This window comes from Rhea pennata, chromosome 7, assembly GCF_028389875.1.
Source record: "Rhea pennata isolate bPtePen1 chromosome 7, bPtePen1.pri, whole genome shotgun sequence".
Classification (NCBI taxonomy): Eukaryota; Metazoa; Chordata; class Aves; order Rheiformes; family Rheidae; genus Rhea; species Rhea pennata.
This window is the reverse complement of record NC_084669.1, coordinates 1,319,279-1,344,640: the sequence shown is the minus strand read 5'-3', so window position 1 is coordinate 1,344,640 and position 25,362 is coordinate 1,319,279.

Here is a 25,362-nt window from a genome sequence, read left to right as displayed (position 1 = left end):
GTCTTTTCTGTTGGTGTGTTTTATGGTGCAGTTTGCAAATATACTGCATTTTGCTTGCTAAAGAGAGTTCTTTGAACTGAAGTTGTTATATGTTCATGCAAACATACTGGCATTTATGGGGCCTCCAGGACTGCGGGAACCTGGGACAGTAGCATCCCTGTCAACAGAGATGCTGGCACAGCTGGTAACAAGGATAACACACCAAAAACCTGCTTGAACTGGCAGGAGATAAGTAAGATAAAAGAAAGAGGTAATGAAATGAGACTCTTACTAACTTCTGCAAAATAACCATTTGTTGCCTGAACTTGGCCAAAAGCATTTTCTGCTAACTTTCTGGTTACTTTTCTGATGAGTCACAGATTCACTCGCCCCTCTGCAGGCCCACCAGACATGATATCTTCATATTTTCCCTATTCATCTGCCCTGTATGCTGGGGACTTTGCTTTGTGAAAGTTAATAATGATCAGTCCAGGTGGCATTCCCTTGAGTATCCCAGCCTTACTAATTACTGTTAATAAACATTCACGGAAGGTTTAATTTTTATTTCTGTCTTGCTTTTTTATCCCTGAAGGATTTGAAGATCAATTGTTAGACACAAATACTGAGTGAAATCACAGAAATATCGCTTGTAGGAGTAGGAAAGTTTGAGCGTCTGCGAACGTGCTAGTTGGAAGGTAGTAGTTACATCATGAAGTACAGTAACTTTATCTTAAGTTTTTTTTTTTTCGCAGCATACCCCATGAAGAAATACTAATTTTCTGTAATTATTGCCTTGCTTTTACTTTGGTGAAAAGTCACCCTGCATTAGGTAGGTGCCGCTGGCCAGCGAACCGGGTCATGCTGCAGTCATCTTGCTTCAGCGGCCAGGACGGGCTGAGCAAACTAGTTCTCTCTTCTTTCTGTGTGCAGAAAGATTAACCCACAGATGCGCTCGCCGTATTTTAAAGGCATCATCTGAGTTGGGTGCTTTCTACTTGGTAAGTGAGTATTTTTTTTTAACGGCATTTTGAGTTCACATTTCAGTTGACGTTCTGGAGCAGAGAGTTGCCAGGCTATGTGCTGAGCAGCTCAGAGGACTGCAGTCATTCGTTGTTCCTGGTAAGCTTTATTAAAGAAGGAATTCAAGGCAGCTGTTCTACATTCAGTTTTAGTTGGTGCTAAAACGAAATCACAGACAAGCTAAGAGGTTTATGTAAGAACTGGGTGCTGCAAAGTAGACTAAGCCCCTAAGGTGGATCTGGATGGGCAAATACCAAAGGGGCAGTGGGCCTCGGCTGCAAGTCCGTACTCATCTGTGGAAACCTTTTGCCTGCACTGTGCTTCTTTGCTTCTTTTGCTTACCACCCTGCTATCTACTGTTTTGACTCTGACGCGGTTGTTTGCTTTGCAAAGAGCAGTCGTTCTGGTGCGGGGGAGCCATGGATGGCGCGCAGAGCAGGGCTGCTGGCTACTCCGTTCTCTGGGAAGGGTTTAACGTACGGAAGTTTTGCTCTCTGGGATGGTTTCCATCTCTGGAGGAAGAGCTTTCCATGCGGTTCTGAAACCATACAATGCGCTGCTGTGTTTTTGCATGGCAAAAGCACTGTGAGCTTTGATCATTCCTGCTATTCTACCCCTGCCCACAAAGCTACTTTACCAGCAGCTTGTGAAGCTTAGTCCAACATGGTAATTCTGTTCTGGAGCTATTTGCAGTTCCAGCAGTAATCCTGACTGTTGAGTCGGGTACTAGCTCTCTAAACAGAGCAATTTCTCCGGGAGGCATCTAGCATCGTGTAACCTGAGCATCCGCGATCCGAGTAGCTTCCATGGCCTCTGGCAAAGCCTCCTCCAGGTGCCGTGCTCAGGTGCAGGGCACGTCAGCGCTGGGGGAGCTGCTCTTCTACCCGCCTTCTCTCCAGACGAGAACTAAGCCCATCTGCAAACCAGACCCCAAATCTCAAGTTGGGCATGCACAGAAAAGGAGGAACATTACCAGTAATTACCATTTCAAATTTTAATCTTCTGTATCAGGCATCACAGTTCTGCCTGTACGCATCTAGCTTTATGTTGATATTAAATACACCTATCTGCCACAGTAGTCCAGAGGGAGAAATAATTATGTATGTGGGCGAGAGATGTTGTTACGAGTTGGAAAGATGCCACAGCAAACAAAAACCGTGGGTATTTAGTCCTGAGATCTTGGCTACTGTACTCTGACAGGCGCCTCATGTTTGTTAAGCAGTGCAAGGTTTCCATAGGTTGTTTTCTTCTCATCCAATACATGACTCTCAGATTCCTGGGCACCAAAATAGCGCCAGGTGCTGCAGTTTGGTACGCAATGGGATGATTTGCAGGAGTGAGAATAGAGGAAGGACATGTAAATTCACGCTGGCATACCACCAGCAGGCTGGAACAAAAAATATTGATCAAAAGTACTTTTAATTGTTCTTTTTTTCAAAATAATGAGATTGTTACATTAGTTGAGTTTAGACATGACAAAATTAATATTTGTTCTTTTACTTAAACTTCACTTTCATACTGAGATTTATCATAGAAAGTCATATCCTTATTTCAGCAAAATTGAGATTAACACAACATGGTAGAAAGGTGGTTTTGAAAAAAATCAGAAGAAAAATTCTGAGAAACCACTATTCCACCACTGTGTTTTATCTGGTTTTCATTTCACAAGCTTTTCTTAACTGTGACACCTTGTAGTATCAATACATTTATATATTCATATTGACTATATGAATTACTAATTTATATTTTTTGTCAATCTCACATCAGCATGTGTTAGTTTATTACCATAGTTACAGTATTGCTACTTAACCTTGATCTTGATTAATGTAGAAACAGAACTCCAATGTTATGAAAAAATTGTGATGTCAATTGTTTTTCCTTTTAGAAGCAAATAAAAGTATAAATAATTGACTTACGTCAAGCAAATGGACTTATGTCATGGAAACCTTTTAAGCATACATTTTGCCTCCTTGCATTTTTGGAAAGCTAGAAAGTGTTGTAATAGGATTGAAAAGAACCATTCCAACACAGGATGTCTGTGTTGTATGGAAAATTTCAATTATCCAGGCAAAACAGAAATCCCCCCAAGTGAGGAAGCCCTGCTGTTTGCCGTGGCATAGCTCATCCGCAGGTCCCTGGGGCGTCCTGTCTGCTGCCACTGGAGCAAAGAGATGGGAGCTTCCTGGTGGGGCACCGGAACCAAACTGAATTTCAGTTCCCCAGGGTCCCACCACCAGCGTGATGGAGAGATGGCATGTTGGAGGCAGGGAGCTTGGACTGCGCCGGGTAATAAACCACCAAGCAACTTCCCCATGGGGCAGTATGTCAGCTGATATAAATGAAAACCTGTTAATTATGGAAAGACATTCTCTAATTAGAATGTGCAGCAGCCTTTTCCTGCCTTCTTGGAAAGCTTTGCAGGTATCATCCTCAACGTGTGCAATGCAGAGGCGAGAGATCCCAAAGTGCCTTTGATCAGATGTGGGCTCTAGCCATAGGTAGAGGTGTCTTTGTAGGAAGGGAGGTCTTTCTCTTGCAAGTGGATCTAGACTAATATGCAGAATTCATTGCTGTCATAAGAAATGTATTGTGTATTGTGAAATTCTCCCCAAACCCACTATGCAGAAATTTTTAGTGAATCACACTGCTGTGCTTCTTGTTTTTTGCAGCAATCAAGTTTCTGTTAAATGGAAGAGGGAAATGCTATGTTTAAAATAAAGCACCAAGTCGAATGAATGATATTCCGGTAATAATGAAGTTGCCTGGTGTACTGTGGATATCCAGATATTGTCGTATTTATTATAGTTCGTAGTAGTTTTCTGATGAGAAAAAAATTATAATGTGGTTTTCCGAGAAGCTTTTACAGGGCCAATTTTTATGCCTAGTTCAGCTGGGGGGAAGGAAGGGTTGCAAAAAGTGATAGATAATGTCTCTGAATAACTTTTAATGGAAGTTACTTTTCAAAGCAAATTCCTGGATGTAAATGATTTTTTCATACCAAATGAGGTGGATATATTTTTATCATTTTGTCTTGGACTGAGTTTAACCTGATTTATTTTTCAGCTCTCTGAAGAACTGTAAAATCACAGAATCACAGACTAGTTGAGGTTGGCAGGGGTCTCTGGAGACATCTGATCTGTATTTCTTTCTTGTACTGGGGAGCCCGGCGCTGGAGCCAGCAGTCCATGTGTGGCCACACCAGTGCTGAGCGGAGGAGAATGGTCCCTCCTTCAGCTTGCTGGCAATGAGCTACCTAATGCAGCCCAGGATGCCATTGACTGCCTTTGTCGTGGAGGTGAGTTGCTGGCTCATGTTCACCACGGTGTCCACCAGGACCCCCCAGGTCCTTCTCCACCGAGCTGCTCTCCAGGTGGCCGACCGCCAGGCTGTTCTGGTGCCTGGGGTTGGTTACTCCTCCCTAGAAGGAGGACTTGGCACTTCCCTTTGAACTTCACGAGGTTCCTCTCTGCACCCTGAGCAGCAGCACACCCGTCTGATGTACCAGGCACTCCTCCCAGTTTTCTCTTGGAGTGGGGAGGCCTGAGCCACGGTGCTGTCTGGTGGCTGGGGATGACTGGCAGCAGAAGCAGACTCCCGCTTCCTCGCCTTCGCGGTTTCAGAGAGCAGCCCTCTGCAAGCAGGTCTCTTAAATCTCCCAGGCCCTGCTTGGGGATTTTCGTCGAACCCTTTATGAGAAGCTGTGTAACAGTGGGTATCGTGTGACCTTGAGACGGTGCGAGGAGGCAGCGCTCTCCTCCTTTTCTAAGCCGTGCATGTCTTTGAAGGAATTATGCCTAAGAAAAGAGGAGAGGACATGAAATGGAACAAAAATGAAGAAGGGAGGCGAAAAGACAAAAAAGCCTCTAGAAGAGAAAGATGCCTGGGCAAAATCCTCAGAAGGGATCAAGCAATTTAGAAGCCTGACCTGACTGCCAATGAGGCATTGCTACTCATTTCTGACACCGAGCCTTCCGTTTCTGTGTCACCTCCACGGTTTCGGAAGGGTCATCTTTGACTGCTAGCACATTTCACAGAATTTACAACTTCGACAGAAGAATTTGCAAAGAAAATGAGATGCCAGTGAAATGAAAATGAAGGAAATGAACTGTAGATAAATGTCAAGTGAATTATTTCAGAAATTTCTACCATTTCATAGTGTCTTTATCTAAAAATTTGTGTAAGATAGACCCTAAAGGATTCATAATATCTTAAGTTTCCTCTAACAGGAAGAGGATTAACTAACACCAGCAAATTTAGTATGCAGGAAAATGGAAAATGCATTTAAATAACGAACGTAAACAAAAATCTCCACCAAGAACATGCTGAGAGCTGCTTTCAGAAACTCTGAGCTTAATAATCAGATGCGTTAGTAATTCACCCAGGTCAGCTTTCTGCTTGGTGACCGAGCAATCCAGGGCGCGGGGTGAGGCTGCTGCCTCCTCGGGACTGCCGGTTGTTCTTTGCTGGCCTTGTTTTGGATGCAGGCAGTTACATGTGAACGTAGGACTTCTGTGACCACAGGGCACTGAGAGTCTTCTCATGTGATGAGGGGTGTGACGCCACCAGCTGAGGGAGCAGGGTGAAGTGAGCAAACCAAAGAAGCGTGAAAGCAGGATGTACGTTACTCAGATTAATTAATGATTTGCAAATTGTGTCTTAGCTGTAACAGACCTATGGCAACATTCCTTAACATTTCCTAATTTTTGTTCATTTTCAGAGCTGATTGCTTTGATTGGGCCAGCTCCTGCCTTGCCCTGGTACCTGTGTGTAGGTTAAAGTGCCCTTCGGGGACTTCAGCGTGAAGCAGCCACAGGCGAGAGACCCTTGAAATCCTGATGTTGGAGGTACGCAAGGGACGGGCCCAAAATAGGAGTGCTGCAGTTTGCCAAAGGCAGGACGCCTCCTCCCAGCAGGTACCAAAACTACTCTGTGTTTTAAAGATGCGACACGGACTCTCAACTCCACCTCCGTAGGAGGACGGCGGCGCCCGGTAGGGATGGCTGATGGAGAAGGTCGCTGCCGGTGCCGATGGCCATCATGTCCCGCTGCCTTTGCGGCCCCCGCAGGCGCGCAGTCCTCGAGGCTTCGGCCTGGAGCCATCGCTTCCCGGAGTGACAGCCCAGCTTCCTCTCCTTCCAGCGCAAATCAGTGCCATCCTCTTCACGGCTCGCCTCTCTCCTAAGTGATGATAGTTACTAGTGCTCTGCACTTTTTTAAAAAAAAGTAGAAAGCCATTTATTTAGGATAAAAGCATTACAAAGTAAGTACATGTCATAAACAGAAGGTGCAGCTTTCATAGACATGCACCATAACCTCCCATCCTCCCTCAAGGTCTTGCAGGTCCCACTCAAATGTGATACGTGTTGGGTTTCTTTCTTTTTTTTTTTTTTTACCAGATCGTGACTGTCTCCTTGTGCAGTTTTTTCTTTGTATGGCAAGCTTCTTGAAGCAGAACAAGCGTATGTATGAACACGTGCGGTAGTGTTTTACATTGATTACTTGGCAAGTGACTAGTTTCCACAGGAAATTCTCCCACTGTGGGATGTCCATAGATGCTTAAAGATACAATGTGCCTTGAAGATTCATGTTTCCGCTGCCAGAGTCACATTTGTCACATTGGAGGGTGTCAGCCTTTTGGAAGCGGCTACACTGGAAAGAGAGGCAACATATGCTACAAATCCAAACCCATGTCATTACATCTATTGGGGGAACTGCTGGTGAAAATTAAACACAGAATGAGACCGTTATGAGCTTGACCATTTTTATGCATGATAGGAGAAGATGTGATATGACCACTGTGTTGACCAGTATAGTTAGTGAAAAAACAAAAAGATCATAGTTCTTCAGAGTCAGAATATAATTATTTTCTTTTGGTTTTGAAAGGAGAAGGATATGGAAAATTAATGTAATCTAAATAGAAAGATGGAAAGCTTAAAGAGTAAAAAAACATGATTGAAAATATTAGATATATGCGCTAAAGTAGGTGTATAGAAATACACCATATGTATTTGTCTTATGAAATACAAATTTAAAATAGTTGACTATTCTAAAAGTTGTCACAGTAACAAATATCTTCTTACTTACAATTATGACAAGTGTGAAGGGGAATGGAAGGGAAGTTTCTGAAGCCCCTGTTCCCCATTAGTAGTTGATACCCTGTGTGTTAATTGTTACAGCATATGTTTTACTTTTGAGATTTTCAAATGGCAATAAAACATGCGTTTGCTGTGCCTTTCTGAGTCTTAAAGATGCAGGACTCTCTTGGAAGCATTAATTGCTTTTGCGTGAAAGCAACCACTTCCAAGGACTGATTCCCTTTGCCCGCCTTGGCAAGTGATGTGGCTGTCTACAAGCCCGCATGACTTCTGTCCTCTTCTGTGCAGGGCTGTGTCTGATGTTGTCCCTGCAGCTGCCTTTGATACGTATGTGGAGGCTATTTCTTTATGTATGCATATTATTTGTCTCAGATTTTCGCTGGTACTTTATTTTGAGGGTGTTTTTGAAGTTCCCTGTTGCATGTTCTCAGCTGTGAATAACTCAGTGCAACCTCATCATACGTTTCTGTCCTCTGCTGTACGTTGTGTCCTACATTACCATTGCTGATCTGCCAACAGTGATGTTTGGAATACTCTGCCCAATCTGGCATAACGTTGTGAAAGCCCACCAGGCTGCTGAGCCTTTCCGGTGACTAATGTTTGCTGTTTCTGTCTTCTATTTGGCATATTGTGCATTTCTTATTTTCCTTTTGCAATAGGGAAGATCGAGCACTCAATTTTTTCTAATCCAGCTATATTAGCAGCAGCTCATAGACAGCTTTTATGTCAAAATTCCCACCAAAGCCCCTCCTGGTTGTTTCAGACAGCCCTAATGTGTCACTCTGTAGTCCTTTAAGGTCACCATGGCAGTGCGGCCTTGTAGGTGTGGGACTCGGAAGATGTGGACTGAGCCTGGCCCTGCCCCATCCCTGCCCTCCTGCTGGCTTGGCTGTTCTAGGGACAGCGAAGTCTCATGGGTCCTGGGTAGGTCACCCAGCAAGAGCACCACACAAGGGAACATGTAGATGTGTGGGAACCAAAAAGCATTGTCAGGGAACCAAGGCAAGATGGAACTAGTTTCCTTCTTTGAAAAAATATGAGGCCTCAAGGCTAGGGGAGGAAAAGCAGATGCCATGTACTTTGCCTGAGCAGTTTAGTAGAAAAGAAGATGCACAGAACAGAACGCTTTACTGCATCACTTGGGCGATCTCCGAGGCCAGGGTGTCCTGGCTTGCTCTTCAGCCTGACGGGTGCCTGCTGCTCCTCTCCTTGGTGATGAACAAACTGGGAAATACTTCAGCTTCCTCTTACGGCACAAGAATATCATTCTGCTTCTTTCTAAATTCATAGAGACAATGTCCATTGAATAGCCTTGATTTCTGTCCATCACCGTTAACATTTGTGGTAAACCCCATGTATTAATGGGCTTACACAATTCTTGAGGTCGCTTTTGTTGCTGTTACACTTATTCCTGCCCGCCCCCCGCAAAACCCAAATATCTGATGTTTCTGTATGGTCTCTACTGCTACCAAACATGACTTTCCTCCTACTGTCTTTAACTTCACTTACCATTTCTTTATGTTTTCCAGGCTGCTTGAAATTATACTTTGTGCCGTAACTCGGAGCAGACGTGGGAGTCTCTATATTGCTGCTGCTGCAGCCAGTGAGTACGCAGCTGGCTGCCAGCTCTCCCTTCTCTGCTACTTCCGTTCTGCATCCTGAACCCTCCTTATTTTTTTAAACTGTCATTTCACTTGACTTTGCATCTTTTTCTTCAGTTTCTGTCTTGCAGGTAAGAGAAGGGAGCTCACTGGACTGAGTGCTCTCCCTCTTTGCTGCCTTCTCCTTTGACCTTCTAAGTTTTGCATTATTGGGACTTTTCCTTTGATATTTTACTTTAGGAAACCCAGTTCTAAGGCACTCACCTCCTTCCTTGCCAGCAAAGTGAGATGACATTGCAGCGTCATTGAAAATAAATTCCAGACATAAAATCATTGAATTTTAATGTAGATGTATCTATATGTGCATGTACACAAGATTAGGGGGCATATATATGTGTGTGTTTGTATAAATACTAATGCACCTAATGGGTGGTAGCAAAAGCTATGTTTGCCTTTTAAGAACAATCTTGTATTTTTCTAATGCATTTTTTAAGTCTGCAGCAAAACACAGAAAAATAAGAATTGTGAGAAACAAGGTTTTTTTGTATTTTTTTTGAAATTCTGAAGAATTAGAAGGGAGAAAATGCCAGTCATGTTACTGTGCTCCTGGTATATTTAAGCTTTGAACTTCAAGGGCCAAAGGGGGTCTATGAAGCAGATTTGTAGACAGGTTTATTTATTACTGTTACCTGTGATGTTCTACAAATCCCTCTGGGTATGGGTGTCCTTCGTGGCTGGATGTGGCACGTCAAAAATACAAATTGAAATAAGGATATAATCACCCTTTCCACACCATATCCATTTACATTCCAAATGCTCAAGGCCTGGAGGAGTATAGCTGAAGTGTTTTTTATTTTATTTAGCCACTCGTTGACTTAAAAATAGAGGAGTTATTTGCTGAAAGAGGGAATAGTCCTGAGGGAAGTCTCTCCCATGGAAATTGAATCTGTTTTGAATAATTCTACCAAAAAATGCCCACTGGACAAATGCAAAGGGTAGTTCACATATATTGTGCTCTGAAACAGACTCTGATTTGGCAATTTGAATACTGCCGTATATTCTTTCCATTCCACTGACATCTTTGAATCTGCTCCACGTTTATATGATTTTTTTTGCCAAGCTTCCGGTGCATTACTAAACATATGGTCTGCAGCTATGACAGTGACAATGTTTGGACACAGTAACATGGCTCCAGCATGAAGAATAAATAAAAAGATTATGCAGTCCTTGTAAATGCAAATTGTTGTGCATGGTAATTCAAAATAGGAGATAATGACTGACTAACTTGATTTAAATCAGTTAGTATTTGCTTAAATTGAAAAACTAGAAAATTTCTGAAAGAATTTAGCAAACAAACAATCAAACAAGAGTAAACAATTTTGAGATAGGATTTATAATAACTGCAAAATCCCAAAGGCAAAGAACTGCTGTGAACGCCGTCAGTCTCACCCCGTGACTTAAACCCACTGTATGCAGGGAAGCGACGGTGTCCTTTAACATGAAACTCGGTCCTGGTTTGCTGCAACAAAGACTTACAAGTCCTAAAATCAGAGAGTTAGTTTAACCCAGCATGCCAGCAGCGCGGTAGCAGTAGCTCGTACAGACAGATGTGTCCTCCTTACGAGCGTGGGTGAGCCCGGCAGCTCATGCTGCTGGCTGGCTGCCCGGACGGCGAGGCAGGTTGTGCTGAGCGCCCTGCGTCCGCGTAACCCGGGCCGTGGGCCGGCGTAGGACAGGCTGCCACGTGGTGTGGAGGCAGGGGAAACAAATCAAAAGCAGGATCTTTCTGGGTCACTAGAAGTAATCTTTATTTGGAACGTGGAGTGGCAAAAAGGAATGGGGTCTGAATTTAAGATACTGTTATTCCTGGGCACGCAGGAATAGGGAAGATCATCTGAGCTCAGAAGAGTAGGAAAGACCAGACTGAAAGTAGCTCGTGCACGTAGTCCGTGCTGCCCCTGCGCGAGGCTGTACCGAAAGAGCCTCTTTGCCCAATTTCTGCTCTCCTTGTTGCTCTCTTTCACAAATGCTTTCAGTGCAGTGGGTCCAGGAGCACGTTGGTTGCTGGCTTAGGTAGCACTCAGGCGCAACAGTCGCCCAGGCCCGTCTTCCCTCCGCATTGCGTTAAAAGAGCCCTTCCGTGCTTCAAGGAGATCTGTGTGCAGCGTGGGCAGTATCTGCTGATACGGGGAGAAAAAAATTCCTCTCGAACTGAAAAGCAGAATTACTCAGGTAAACTTCACTGCCACGAGCTTAGCAGTGGGCTGTGTTGCTAATGCATTCCACCTGCTGAGCTCCTGGTAAAAACGGCATCGCCGACTCTCTGTTAATGGTTATGGAACATACAATTTCCTCTGGATGGTTTAATTGCTTTTTCCCTCTACAAATAAATTTTACAAACCTCAGCCCTATTATTATTTATCACACATTTAGAGCTTTTTCAGTAATCTCAGCAGTGAATTATTGTACATGCACAGAGCATGGGAAAGTCAGAGGTGCTCACCCTCAGCACTGTGAAGTCCTATGAAATATTTGCACTGTTGCTTTTGTTGCCACAGTTTGCTTTGCCATTTGAACATTAAAATCTGAAATTGGTTATGATAATCTTTGAACTATAAAAATAAACATAATGGCTTTTAAAATAGGTTTTCAGTGTAATGAACTACAGTAGCATCATTGTATTCCTTTATTTGCATCTATATTTTCTAAATACATTGGATCTATTATCCTGTGGAGAGATAAACTTACACCCACGCAGCCGGCACTTTGTCTGCAGTTCGCAATCCAGGCCAGCCTGCAGCTGCAGTTGTTACCAGCTGAGTACTTTCAAGTGATCTAGGAGAATTATTTAGTGGCCTGTTTCAGTGCTGAGGAGAGGACTTCTTTTTTTTATCAAAACTGTCACTGAAAGCAGTATTTTTGTTGGCAATTAGCTGGATGGTTACGAAGCGGAGAGCTAGATCGAAAATGGGCTTCGGTGCTGTAACTGAAGCACCCTATGGTTAGTTACACAGCACCAGGAGACTCTGTTGCACCCTGTATCTAGTGAAAAAACAGGTCCCCAAGACTAGGATTTGTGTTTGTCGACACAGTTAGTCTTGGAGCCTGGAAAGCGGGGTGGTTTTGGTCTCATAGCAGATCCCAAGAGACCTGCAGTGCCCACCTGCAGGATACTGCCTTCCCTAGCAGACAGCGGGAGTTTGCAAAGCTCACTGCTTTGCGCTGAGAACATCACTCCATGAAGCAGGAATGCTGGAAAAATGTGGGGAGGAGGGGGAAGAGCGCGCAAGCTTGCCTGGGAACCTGCACGAAGCGGTGTCCGCCTGCTGCCTGCTGCTTGGAGCTCAAAGCCAAAGCTCAGACCTGCTCCTCCTGGGGGCTTCAGAGCACTGAGGGTCCCTTGGTTGGGTCCAGCGTGCTAAAGGCAGAGCTCTACTAGCCTAATATCGTATCTACAGCTACCAACTTTTATTAGCAATCCTGAGTTCTTGAATGAGGAAAAACACATAAAATGAAGCCTTAACCTGAGTATTTTATATAGCAAATGCAGAATTTTAGAGTTTCATTTCTTCTATAGTCCAAATAGTGGACTTAAGAGATGTCAATACAATGCAGTTTTTTGTCATGCCTTTTCATAGTAATACGATTACAAATTGTTTCCTCTGTAAGGATTCATACCTCCTCCATGGTCATCTCTATGCTGACTACTCTCTAGTCAACTGGTATCAGTGAAAATCTTTCGTGCTTCATTTGGAACTTTTTGAGTATTCAGGTCTTCTGGACATATGACTGTTTATATGCTGCTTAAATAATGGATTCAGAACTTGTTTCTGAAAATCATTATTGGAACAATTCTGGATAGAAACCACGGAGGCAAAAGCACGATTTCTATCTAAACAATTCATTGCTTTTAATTCCATTTAAGCTCTAAAATAAGGAAAGCCTTTCTGACTCTCTCAGGTGCTCCTGCTTGCTGAGGGTGCTCTCGTCACCTTTTCAGATGGCGTTAGCATGTCGAGCTGGCGCCCGGTCTCCACTGTGCCATGCCACGCAGCATGCAGCGATGCGCGCGAGGCCTCTGCAAACGCGGCGGGCATGGAAAGGAGGATGGCCTCGTGGCTTGGAGTGCCCCTGGGCACTTCTTCTGCTAGCAGCAGCACATGTTTGCTCAGCACTGTGCTAACACTGTTCTTCGTTAGCAGGAGAGCCGTGAGGAGTCTTGGCACAGTACCATGTTGTGACGTGTAGACCTACTTTACCTAGCAAAACGCTTATGAGCAACACAAGGAGAGAAACCAGATGCTTTAGGTACGTATTGAAAAGATGTGTGAAGAAAGGCAAGTGCAGATGAACCTGCTGCGTTGCTGCCAGGTGAGGTGTCCGCTCAGGATCACTGCAGCCATCTGCAGCCAAGGTTGGACACTTGGTCCCATGCCAGGTCACGTGGGCCGTGAGGGCCTCCGGTCCCAGTTGCTGTTGGGAGCATGTGCCATGCCGGGGTGATGTAGCCGGCGTCGCAGCCTTCGCCAGCACGTGTGTGTTAACTGCCCAGTGTGCAGGGACTGCTCCGGCCGCTCAACCGTGCTCCATCGTGGATGGAGCCCTGCGAACCTCTCATTTCATGTCCTCTGTAAAGAAGACCTTTAGATATCTTCCCGTATTGGATTCTTCATTTTATTGCTCCCATGAAAATTACCTGGAATACAGTTAATCGATACTGTTCTGCACACATCCATGGCTAAATTTTACTTTTTATGGGTTTTTAGTTATGCCTATCTCAGAGTAGAAGATTTGCTTGACTCCTGTATGTAGCTGGGCAAATTTAAACGCTATGTAAGGAATGTAGTTTCTGAAAAGCTCTTAAAGGGAAGTTTCTGAGATAGTGAAGTCAAGCACTTGAAGGTCAGATTCATGTTTGTCCCTGCAATCTTGATGCTTCACCATACATTTCCATCCTGTGCATTGAATGGAAAAAATATCATGTGAGCATGTAATTACAGAGTGTATTATAGTGCAATAATTCCTCAGAAAGACAGCTCAAGACTGACTGCAAGCTAATCTATCCAAAACTAATAGAGCAGTCCCAGCACAAACTGGACTCAGGCCAGGACATAAGACAGAAACAGCTTTCTTGATGCTGATGAATGTGCTTCAGCTGTTGATGGCTGGAGAATACGTATCTACTTTTATCCTTCTAGACCACCACGGCGCACAGTCTTGTACCTCTATCCTGCCTGAAAGCAAAGGCAAAATCGGTAAGAACATAATGATACATTTTCAGCTTGTGTCCCAAGAAGTGATGAGAGAAGATTGCATTTCTCTTGGTAGACCTGGCCGTGAGGTTCCACAAGACTCAGTGTCCTGGCCGGGTGGGTCCGTGGCACAGCCTGATTACTCCATGCGCTGTGTGTTACTGTATGCAAGGCTATAACTGTAGCGAGAGTCCAGCCCTAGTAGACCAGCTCAGAAAGCTGCTGAGACCAGCAGCTGAGTCTGAAGGAGGAAGCTGCAGTGATGGTTTTGAGCCATTTTCGTGGCAATACGCCCACGGAGCAGCTCTGCCTTCGCTGTGCCATAGACCCACATGTGTAGAAGGGTCTGTTCTGTTGGTATTTTTGACAGCTTCCTGAAGAATGCAGTTGAGATAAAGAAAACAGCATTTGGGGGGACAGTTTATAGCTTAGCTAGACCTGAAATGAATGTGAGGGGACAAGGGAGCGCACGTCGCAGACTCCAGGGCTTTGTCTTTACTGAATTTGAAAGACTCGATTCAAAGAATGGGGCTCAATAGCTTCTGCTGAAATGTCTCTGCCACGGGTAATGTTTGTAAAGAAAAATGCAAAGGAGTTTAAAAGAAAATGCTTATTGTGAAATTTGCTGCATTATTTAATAAGTCTCAGATTATCAAACCCAACAGAAAGAAACTGTGGAAATTTCAAGGTACTTTTAAGGTAAGTGGATATTCCTGCTGTGTTTCTATCTAATACGTCAGCTAAAATGACAGCTAAACAGAAAATCCATTAGAAAATTTATATGTGTACTGTTGTTTGGAATTTGGAAGAAAACATATTTTGATGTTTGGATACAAGAAGTGTGATGTTCAGGGACCAGAATAATCCCCATAGGACACAGTTCACGCACGGTACGTCATCCAAGGACAGGCAGCTTCAGGCACCACTTTAATTTCCTGGTGGACTTCACAGTAATATTTATTGTGCAGATGAAAGAAACTGCATCTAGTGAGTATTTGTATCAGAAAACGAAGGATTTTTTAATAACTGCTAGTACATAAATCTGGGAATAGGAGCAACTGGAACAGAAAGCGAAAGGTCGAACTATGCAGATAGTTGGGCAATCGGTTCTAATTAGAGAGGAGCGGAGAAGGTGGGTATTACAGTCATGACTCAGTTTTGTGTAGCTAGAAAAGTTTCAAGCGAGCGTTTTGCACGTCTTTCCCGTGCCGTAAGTCTGCGGGGCGTGGGCCCGCTCGGGCAGGCCAGCGGCTCTCGCCGGAGCGCAGCTCGCAGCGCCGGTCACCCCGGGGCCGTCGCCTTCTGCAGAAGTGGTGCCCGCCTTCCTCGGCGAGACACCGCGCTGCGCTGCAAGCCGGGTGTTGGCCTCTCCTGGCAGTTCCCAGCTCCGCGTGAGTTACAGCGGGGCCGAAGCACTTTGGTCCTTGCTTTCCCCCCCGGTCGTAACTCTGAGTCTTCGGGCGCTGTGGCGCTGCTTAGCCTCTTTAATAAGGGACCCGCAGGTTGCTTAAGGATGGGTCCGGGCAAGTTCTGAACCTGCAGATTTTTCATTGAAAAATGAATCGCTTGCAGGAGCAAATAATATTATAAATCAAGTTGTATTTCTATTATAATGATGGAGAACACACTTTCTATATGCTAAATATATTCATGCCTTTATGTTATTGTAACATTCCTTAAATTGATGGTATTTATCAGTTGGGGAAAACAAATTGCTAGATACAGAAGAAAATAATTAAAGGAAAGAGAAGAGTAATAGCAGCATCACAGCAGTCAAGTCTAGCAATGTCTTAACAGAAATATTGATGTTCTTTTGGATGTGTGTCAAGGAGAAATGGAAAGATAGCAGGGCAATTGCTTTTACAGTTACAACTACAAAATGCCTTTAAACTCTTACAGTCATATATACCCGGGCTGAAATTCTGTTTCCAGTAGAGTGGCTTGTCTTTGCTTTCTCTGATAGGAAAAAGAAAAATTGGTTACAAGGGAGTTTTTGTTTATTTTTCTTTTTGAAAACTGTGGAGTGTCATCTATGCTAGGCCTAGCCCAATGTATCACAGTGAAAAAGAGCAAAAAACACAATCTGCACATACAGGGGACATTATGGTGAGACCCAGTGGTGCCGTTACACTTACTTAAGGGGGCTATCTGCTTTTTCGTGACTTCCTCTCATTTTTTTTTCCAGCTGCTGATAACTTGGCTGATGCGTTTGCCCTGGGTGAAGCTCGCTGTGTAAATTCGCAGGTCAGGAGCATGCTTGTTCGGTATCCGTGGCTTGAATCCAATTCCGTATTTTTAAGGAAACAGATTGTTTTTCAAGGGTAAGAAGCCACGCACCTCGGAACGAGCTTGCGATTCATCAGCCCGACGCTTAGTTGCCTAAAAACGTGGCCACGCGCGATGAGCTTAAGTCCTGGGAGGGAGCAGGGGAGGGGGAGAGGCGGCGGGGAGCGCGGCAGCCAGGCACCCGCTCTGCGCCGCCCGCGGCCCCTTCGCCCTGGGAACCGCTCAAAATCCGCCTGGAAAATGGCTCGTTAGTAGCAGCAGAGTGGGAAACTCCCTCGGTGCCAAATAATTTCAGGCAGCGCACATTTATGAGTATAAAATGCCCAGTGTAAAGGTCCGCTCTTCTTTGGAGAAGCAAACCTGCACCTCCTTTACACCAGAAGCTAATACACTGCAGTCATTAAGAAGTATATAATGTTGACTTTAATAGAAGTGCAGTGAGGGTATGTTGAATTAATAGAGCGGAGGGGAAGACAGGTGAAGTGTATTTTGTAACCGATGTCACTCCTCTGTAGGGGGAATCATTTTCCTGCCTGCTGTGACTCGAATCTTTCGACAGTAAGTAAGCAAATGGGATTTTGGTAAGAGCATCTATCCAAAGGTGGAAACTTGGTGTAGTTTCGCACAACTGGCTGTGCTCACACGTTACAGTTAGTGCAGGTGAGCAAAAACGTGTCTGTAAACGGTTCCCGTGGTGTCACCCCGTAGGCAGGCGCTCTTGGTGGAGACAGAGATGTGCTAGTGAATGGTTCTAGTGCAACCTTTACGTTACTACTTGCACAACTCAAAAACTGACAACCTGGCTTGGAAAGAAGTCTCATATCAAAGTAAAACAAGGGTGTAATTTTTGCTAATGGATTGTTACATTTCATTTACATGTCTTTTCTCAAAAACTTTATGCATAAAAATCATTAGCCTTTTAAATTATGTGAGGCTCTTTTTACTGTGAGGTTTGAGCAATTTGCAAGCCTCACGTGTGTAATTAGTTTAATTAGCACTGCAGCTATAATGACAGCATCAGTGTCTGCTCTATCTTCCTGGACAGCATCAAAAGTTGTATTTCTTTCTCAGATGGTGCTGCAGTATTCAGCTCTTCTACGTCGTTGTATACTGCCTGAACAGAGGTGGAACATTTTGCTTTTTCGTAAAACATCATATGCTTTGTTTTGGCTAAGATGTCTGTATCCAGCTAGTCTATGCTAGAAACTGTAAATACACACTGGGCATGTTCAGTAAACTAGTTTTCATAGCTTTTAAAACACGTTACCTTGGCCTTTCAGGTAATCCCTGATTATTAATGGTACACAAAATAAATAGTATTGCTGCAGTCGGTGAACAGCGTATGCATAATGGATGCAGGGAGAGGCGCAATGCATCTTGTTAATACAGAATAAAGGTGTTTCACAGGCCCAGCAAAAAGGCGGCGTCATTATCTGGAAATACGAAACCTGTCAACTCTGTCCGTCCGTCCGGCAGCTCGTGTGCTCCCGGTTGGCTTGCTGGCGCGTCTCGCTCTTCTGCCCCGAAGCGCGCTCTGCTGCGGGGCGGAGGACCGGGCTTTCCTCGGCGCTCCGATGCCGCCAGCGTGGTGTTTGACGTCTTGGCTCACATCCCTGTGTGCGCGTCTGAGACGAGCCGCTTCCAAAGCAGAGGTCCATTAGGGGCTGCTTTGCCGTCCAGAAGAACGATGTTTTATCGTCATCAAAGCACCACGGAGTGCCATCTTCATTTTGTATCTCCAGGCCAAACTGTTTTGGAAGATTGCATTTTACCTGCAGATATTTGCAATAAAAAGCGCCTGAGCACTACTCTTGTGTATGTGCTGACTGCAATGAAACTCATACGGTGCTTAATGTTGTGCTCCTATTCATTGGTGAGACAGTGCTATCAATTCAGGAACCTATTGAAATGAGAGATTTCATTTCTAGACTCACGCCTGGTTCACATAAAGGCTACCCTGACAATAATAGTTGTTTTATATTACACACAAACAAATAGAAAAGGACTTCTGCTCCAAGAGGGAAGTGCTCCCCTGGCCCGTACGGCTTTCGTTTTAATGGCTGTGCTCGGCAGCCGCTTCCATTGATTTTAGTTTAATTTCAGTTGACTATATTATTCCATTACATGTTGATTTCTAAACAACTATTTTTATTGATTTGAGAAAGTAAAGCTGTCATAATAATGTGGTAATAATATGATAAAACGACAATAGGTCTTAGTTTTGCTTGGCTACAAAATAGGGTAATCCTGGAAAGTGTGGTGGGTCCACGACAAAAACGCCAGCCACGGGTGCTTAAAGTTTGGCGTAAGAACACACGTTTAGACAGCTAAACACATGGTCTGATTTCCAAAGGAAGAGGAAAGCTCCGGCTAACATACGTAGCAGCTGCGGGTGCTCACCCCACTATCGAACGAGTGGAATCTGAGGGACTAACCAAGGGTGAGCAAATACGAAATGCAAGATAAGGGCTATTCTCAGAGATACTATGTAAAAAAGTAGGAACATTTCGCAGATGCTAATGAATTATACTGGTGCAAAACCACCGATGAGAAGGAACCTGTTTAGTATCACCTAACCAACACTGAAATATGCAGTAATTGTGGGCAAATGACCAGGCAGAAAACGCTGTGCACGGATGGAGAGAAATGAGCTGACACCGTTATTATTTAGCCTTTCTTCAGCATGGGCAAAGCTCAACCGTGCAGAAGTCATACTGAATTCACTGGCGTGAAAGGCAAAGCCCAGTTAGGGACTGGCAATGAGTGTGGGCCATGAGGTAGCTTTAGCTAGGAAGGAATGTCATCTTTTCTCATTTAGACAGTTCCCATAATCGTGTACGATACCTAATTTAAAATGAGATGTTTTAACCACTGCTTCTCATCCTAGTTCAAGCCAAGGTGAAGGGGAGGACGTTTGCTGTGGACCTAATGTCTGATCTGATTCTCCATGGTGCACGGAGGGGCGACAGCTTTAGGTACTTTGTGAAACATTTGCCACTGTTGGTATTTTTATTTTAAAGGGGAAAGGGTTTGAATTAGGAGTTTTTAACCTGAATGAGAGTAACCCTTTATAGACCTCTATAGCTTAGGTTTCTGGGAGCAGCAGGTTTTTGAGTCATAGATAGGAAAGACAGTCTGACGTTCAGAGCTGCAGTTCCTACTGCCTGGGAGGTCTGGGGACCACAGGGGAAGAGGTTGGATAACTGTGGCTGGTGCCACTAAAAAGCAGGCTAAAATGTTATGTTTTGTTTAAACAGAAATGTGTGTGGAGTTGAAGCTGGTGAAATTATGAAGTGGGGTAGGAGCACAAAGATGCTCAGATGCACTGAAGACGTAATGATTTATCCTGAAGTCTACTTTGGGGAGGAAGCGCTGCGACAGCTCTGTAAGGAACATCAAAATAATACCATAGACCTTGAGGGGTGGTAGTCATGTCCTGAGGCACGGGTGAGTGGTATGGAGTCCTTGAAGATATTGTCCTTGAAGGTTGGCACCATCCCTGCTAGACAGCTGGCTTGGCGAGAAGGCTGGGAGCCAGTTAGCATGTCTAGAAACCTTACTGTAGAGCCAAACTGTGTCATCCACCATAGCTGTCCAAGAGAGACTTGTGATAGATGTGCTGAGTATTTGGTTAAACGTTAGGGCTCTGCTCCTCAGCTGGGACCAAGGAACGAGAGGAGAGGGTCGCTGGTGACCTCCAAACCATTGCTTGCTTTCCTCTGTCACACTTGGCAGCATGTCCAAGCATGTTCGGTCCACACTGCGGGGATGTTGTGCTGGATCCCTTGTCCTCTCGGACGTAACAAGTTGGGAAAATACAGGAGACGATGGAGACTGTTCTGTGCCTCGTGAGCAGTGATTTATTTCTCTAATTTCTTACCTAAAGGTCGCTGCTCATTTCTCTAAAATAATACTTCATTATTATGCAAAATCCAGCCATTTGTGAATGTCCTTACCGAATAAAACAAAAAGAAAATATTTATTTTTTTTAACAGGATTAATGTATTTGCTACAAAAGAATTATCTTAATCCCGTTGTAGGCCTCTAACAATCTACAAATAGAGCAATGTCTTTCTGTCAATGGATTTTATTTAATCAGCTCAGATAATTTATGAGAAAGCATTTGCAATTCTGAGCCCTTAACAGTAATAACTTGTCCAAATTAATTAACATAGAAACTCCCTTGATATCCCCCAAATAATCAAATTCTTTTGTCAACAATGCTCCACAATAATTTGCACTGGCTTTTCCCAAAGTTGTTAGAAGGAGAGACAGAACACGGCCCTTCAAATACCCATTTCTTTTCTCCCTCACCGCCAACTCTTCCAGCTTAACTCTCACCCTTGGGTGAGTGACATCCTAAAAACTCAAGTGCAAAAATTACGAGAATGCCTTTTCTCCTGAAGCCTGAATTCCCGGTGTTTGTGTAGGGATCTCTCAGCCATGCCGTGGGGCAGAACGAAGGGCCCGGTGGATGAGACCCCCAAGGGGACTCACTCGCTGTGACTTCCCTGCTCGCTCAAGGGAGAACCAGGAGGTTTTTTCTTTGCTTCTTTTCTTCAGAGATACCACGGCAAACCAGTACACGTGGGAATATTAGATATTTTATGCACACGAAAATCGCATTAGCGCCGATTTCCACCGGTGGGTCAAGCCTTAGCGGATTACGACCTCGCGGAGCCGTTTACCCGGAGAAAAATGACGAATTTCCAAGGGCTGATGGCTTCTGGAGAAAAGATTTGACGCCCAGGCCGCGCGTGGCTCGAGCCCGTGTGCTGTGGGTTCGGTTCGCGGGGAGGCGTTTGCTCCGACGGTTGTTCGTCCGAGCCCTCTCTCACCCCTGCACTGTCGGCACTGGGGCTCCGAGCCGGATTCGATCAGCGGAGCGGGGAGATCCTGACCTTTCAGAGATTGTTGTTCTTGCCTTGATTTGCTTCGGGGAGGAAATATTTCTTTCTTGTGTAAATATGAAATAACAAATAAATAACAAACAATTGATTTGTATTTTTTTTTTAAAGAAAAAAAAAAGGAAGGCAGAGAAATGAGCTGGCCAAGCGTAGGTGCTGCCATTAGCTGCAGGGCTTTAGCACCTTACGGGGGGATTGCTCACGGTGCAAGCTGCTATCCATCATGGTTAAAGAGTTGTTGTCAGAGGATTTCTAGAGCAGTTTTTTTTTTTCCCAGGGAATCAGGTAATTTAAACGACACCGTGCTTTTCACTTTTTTTTTTTTTTGTTGACGCCATGATTTATTTTCTGCAGACCAACGAGGAAATTTTCTACTTGTTGTGTTTTTACAAATTACCGACCGCCGTCTCAGGCGACCGCTGGTCCCTGCCGGCGGCGCGAGGGGCGACGAGGTGGCGGCGGCCGGCCCCGTCCGTCCCGTCCGTCCCGCCCCGTCCGTCCGTCCCTCCCTCCGGAGAGGGCTCTGCGCTGCCCGCCGTTTCGGCAGTCCTGCCTCTCTCTGCCCAAATCTGGCGCCCGCCCGTGCTGGGCCTGATCCCTCGGAGTTGTCTCGGCCGCCGAGTTTCGCCTTCCCCGCTGCTCTGAAATTCTGAAAGAGAAACAAGGATTTCTCTGCGAGCCCCTTCCAGCAGCGGGATGGAAATGCCGCTTCTTCCACCTCTCCCGGCTGGCTGCAGGAAACACGCGTTTTGCCTGATGTACTTTTGCAACTTTAGCCACAAGCAAACAGCAGTTTGAATGATGCATGAAAATTGCTTTCTGCTCAGCAAACGCATCTGGGCAGCAGCTACCCGTTCTTGCTTCATTTATAGTCGCATTCCGAAAAATGATAGTTTTGCACCTCAGAACTGCTTTCCTTTCCTCCTGCTTTCCCCTCCCCACCAGGTACGCACTTGGGAAAAGATCTGACAGCGCTTTATTTTTCTTTAACAAGAATGCAATTATTAGTATTAATGGTGGAGAAATTCTGGGATAACTCTACTGTGCATGTAAAAATATATAATTCCTTGCTTATAATTACGTTCATAGTTACTATGCTACGGTGTTACAAGTATGAAAGATTTTTATACACTGCTCCTGAATGTGCTGTTCTCTAGCAGACCAGTTACTGGGTTGCTCCATAGACTGTGTTTCGTACTTGTGTGTCCAGTGGTGCTTATTAATTTAAGATTATCTACATCCAGTCAACCTGATTTTATGCAGCAGGCGGCCGGACAGAGGACGATGGCAGCGGCTGGCTGCCAGGTTTTTCAGTACGGCTGCGCGGTGAGCAGGACTCATTCCTCGCTCTCCCTTTCCTGTTCGAGTCCCTCGAATCCCTCCTTTCCTTTCTCTGCCTGCCCTTCCCTGTCCGCCCTTTAGCAAGTAACAAAATGCTATCATCAGTTGCACAAAGTACAGCAAGGCTCTGCCTCAGAGGTAGGTCTGAGAAATCATAGATTAGCCTTGCAGGTCGCCGAGGGGCTTAGGATCCCGACCGCTGCTGGAAGGCGGAGGGACCGGAGCACGGCTGGCCAGCTGTGCTAATTGCAGCATGCAGACGGGCCTTTCCTTGTGTGCTGACCTGAAAAACCCACTGATCACCTAGGATTTTAACTTGATGTGGACAGCTGAGGTGATTTATAAAATAAATTTATTTTCTTTTTTGAGAGAAACTGCAGACTTTTCTGCATAACCTATTAAAGTATAGATTAGAAGTGACGTGTTGATTTGCTACTGACTTTGAGGATTTCTTTTTATACTGTTTGCCTCCAGCATTAAGCAGTCCACTGAACAAATAGCTTGTGTATGAATCCACTTTTTTTTTTTAATTTTGAGATTCAGTCTAATGTTATGCATGCTGCATTCAACCAGAAAAAAAGGAAAACAGAAAGACTGAATTTATGCCAGCAAGTCACAATAAGCTCTGCACTGGCAAAGTATTTAATCGTGCTAAGGTTGTATGCTAGGCCCTCCCACACAGCTTTATTTTGGCATTGTAAAATGCACATTTTGTAAAGGTCAGAGTTTCCAATTTCCATAGTCTTCTATTTTCTTTTTCCGAGAGTTTGATTTCTTGTAATGTCTCTTTATCTAGTGCGTCACTACCAGGACTTCTGCCCTCCTCCTGCAATTTTGCTGCCTTTGTAAACGATCCATCCTTCCCACGTGAACCCCCTGCATCAGCCAGATAGATACTCGACTAAGCCTCACACGAGCAAGGGGTGCAAGGAGCAGTGAGAGGAGCATAATCGGGTGTATATAGTCCTTTAACTACTGAACTTGCACAGTGCGGCTCCTCCAGATTGCAAAGAAGGCAGAATCCCAAGCAGATGCTGTCATCGGGCTTCGGGTCTCCTCTTCCCTTTGCCAGCTCTAACAGCTGCTCACCAACCGGACAGGAACTGGTGAAAACCCAACTCCGTTTCTGGGCGTCTCGCACAGGAACGTGACTCAAAGCTTTGATCTTACGTAAACTGCAAGTCGGTCTTGTGCAAACAGCAGCATTAGGGTTCCGCGGTGCAGTCAAATAGCCACAAGCCACTATGGCATTAAAACCTTCTCAGGGCTGAAAACATCTGCCTTGTTACTATTTGAATATTGACGTAATAGGCACATCAGGACTCGAGGTGGCTGCAGAAGTGATCTACGTTGGAGTTGTTGCCCACAGCCATCTGTCACGACTTTCGTAAGGTGGATGGTACCATTTTGTGTTGCTCACATTTCAGCTTGTCTTTTCATTACTTATTTGTTGCTCACCGGTCATGTGCTCATTAGGGTAAACAGCAAAGGTGATGGTTTGGTAATGGTTTATTTCTTGGTATGGGTTCACTTGCATTTTCTGTTATTGAAACAGTCTTGCAACCCCTTTGCACAGCATCAGTCTAGGATCTCCTGTAAACTAACCTGAATGGTACCGTTTCCACAACGTAATGCTTTGAGCCTTACAAAATACTGTCAAGGAACCTGTTTTATGCTAGACACAATGTTGGTTTGATGTGTTTTGATTGGGATGTCAAGCCAAACACTGAAGTGAGACCAGATAGAAAAAATTTGCTTTTAGTTTATCATTTCAAATTCAATCTGACGGAGTATTGTCAGTCATTGCCATTTAGCTGGAATGATAAATTAAAAGCCAAGAATTTTCCCCGAGCAAACGGGTGCTATCCAGGGGGAACCTCTGGTCTTGTTATCTAGGATCAGGAGGTCTTTACAGCGGGTGTCGCTTAGCTGATGAATTGTTTTTACAAGGTCCCGCTTCCTAACGCAGCGATACGTGAGCGCGACTCTCCTTCTGTGGTAGGGCCGGATCTGCTCTCAGAGCTGATTCCACTCCAGACTGCAGAAATAAGCCTGAATGTAGAAGCTCTCTTGTGATTTTTGCTCCTGATGTTTCCAGTCTTAGATGGCAGGAAAGAGAAAAATCCCATCTTTTTTTTCATTAAGTTTATGGCCGTATTTTAGAACCAGCTGTCTATATTTGGACATTTTGCAAAGCGCCTGATGTACTTTCCCCGCTGCAGATGAGTGTTCTTTCTTTTCAAGCCGCAAAATAGCATTGAGGGAATGACCGTCTCATTTTCTCTTTCAGAAATCCTCATTAAAATCCCTCTTCTGACCGGTTCCAGTCTTTGCAGTCTCCCGTTTTTCAGGCATTCATCTTTTTCCTCCCCATGAGCGTGCAGGCATTTCTTGCCGCTGGTGGCACGCAGCGCGGCGGCACAGTGCGCTGCCCTTCGGTTCCGCGTTCCTCCGCTGAAACCCTCCGTGGGTTTGGTGCTGGGAACGTGAAGACTGGCTTCCTCCTGATGAAGTCCTGGGTAGTTTAGAGGATTCTCGTTTCCATGGTACTTCACAGCGCTGCCTCCGGGAGGTGCAGAGGTGCTACCGTGATCCACCGTAGGCCAAGAGGAACCCAAGCAGAATCAATTTGCTGCAGGAGACACTCAGCGGAGGTGATCTCAGAAGGTTGGGACACAGCAGGAAACATGTTATCTCAAGTCCCCGGCTAACGCCTTGTTGCTGTATCAGTTTTCCTCATCACTTGTCGCCTAGTGCATATTCTTACGAACATTAAGGCATAATAGGTGGTGATGCTATCGTTTTCTTCATTTTCCTTTCCTTCCCCCAAGTTAGGGGAGTTGTTCACTTAGCAAATAAATTGCAATTGTTAAGTAATTCT